The 1,536-nt window shown below is 51.2% G+C and overlaps 1 non-coding gene across 1 annotated transcript; it reads right to left on the reverse strand.

Annotated features, from left to right (window-relative positions):
• Positions 1–213: 213 nt before the first annotated feature.
• Trnas-gga lies at positions 214–297 on the reverse strand. The gene is given in 2 exon segments: positions 214–248; positions 258–297. It is a non-coding gene; the product is annotated as a tRNA-Ser (tRNA).
• Between the last annotated feature and the right edge of the window lie 1,239 nt (positions 298–1,536).

Consider the following 1,536-nt stretch of genomic DNA (forward strand, 5'->3'; position numbering starts at 1 on the left):
CCAAGATCCAGTCATAAATCAGGTCTGATTCTCGGCGAGCTCGAATTTTGTTCACCAAACAATAGCCCGGAACTGGGTCAAATGCCTTCCTGAAATCATGGCATCAAATTCAAATGGCTCTGAGCACCATGGGACTTAACTTCTGAGGTCATCAGTCCCCTAGAACTTAGAACTACTTAAACCTAACTAACCTAAGGACATCACACACATCCATGCCCGAGGCAGGATTCGAACCTGCGACCGTAGCGGTCGCGCGGTTCCAGGCTGTAGCGCCTAGAACCGCTCGGCCACCCGGGCCGGCCGAAGACGGCATCAACCTGAGCGTCGTTGTCTACAGAGCTCTGGATCTCCTGGACGAACAGAGCGAACTGAGTTCCGCAAGAAGTTTGCTTGCGGAATCCATGATGATTTTTATACAAGAGATTTTTGTTTTCTAAAATGTCATAATAGTTGAACATAAAATACGTTCCATGATTCTACCTCAGATTGACGCCAACGATATGGGCCTCTAATTATATGCACCTGTCCTATTACCCTTCTTGAAAACAGGAATGACCTCCACTTTTTTCTAGTCTCTAGGTACTCTCCATTGCTTCAGCGACCTACGCTAAACTACTGCTAGGAGCGGTGCAAGTACTTTCTCATAATGTCTGTAGAAACTCAGCCGGCCGGTGTGGCCCAGCGGTTCTAGGCGCTTCAGTCCGGAACCGCGCTACTGTTACGGTCGCAGGTTCGAATCCTGCCTCAGGCATGGATGTGTGTGATTCCTTAGGTTAGTTAGGTTTAAGTATTTCTAAGTTCTAGGGGACTGATGACCTCAAATGTTAAGTTCCATAGTGCTCAGAACCATTTGAACTCTTTTTTTTTTTTTAGAAGCTCACAGGTATCCTGTCCGGTCTAGATGTATTTGAATTATTACGCGATTGTTTTTCTATACTGTAGTCGCTTTTCTCAACACCTGCCATTTCGGCGTTCGTGTGGTGTTGAAAGGAGGAACTACACTCCTGGAAATGGAAAAAAGAACACATTGACACCGGTGTGTCAGACCCACCATACTTGCTCCGGACACTGCGAGAGGGCTGTACAAGCAATGATCACACGCACGGCACAGCGGACACACCAGGAACCGCGGTGTTGGCCGTCGAATGGCGCTAGCTGCGCAGCATTTGTGCACCGCCGCCGTCAGTGTCAGCCAGTTTGCCGTGGCATACGGAGCTCCATCGCAGTCTTTAACACTGGTAGCATGCCGCGACAGCGTGGACGTGAACCGTATGTGCAGTTGACGGACTTTGAGCGAGGGCGTATAGTGGGCATGCGGGAGGCCGGGTGGACGTACCGCCGAATTGCTCAACACGTGGGGCGTGAGGTCTCCACAGTACATCGATGTTGTCGCCAGTGGTCGACGGAAGGTGCACGTGCCCGTCGACCTGGGACCGGACCGCAGCGACGCACGGATGCACGCCAAGACCGTAGGATCCTACGCAGTGCCGTAGGGGACTGCACCGCCACTTCCCAGCAAATTAGGGACACTGTTGC

The sequence above is a fragment of the Schistocerca piceifrons genome, chromosome 1 (assembly GCF_021461385.2).
Source record: "Schistocerca piceifrons isolate TAMUIC-IGC-003096 chromosome 1, iqSchPice1.1, whole genome shotgun sequence".
Classification (NCBI taxonomy): Eukaryota; Metazoa; Arthropoda; class Insecta; order Orthoptera; family Acrididae; genus Schistocerca; species Schistocerca piceifrons.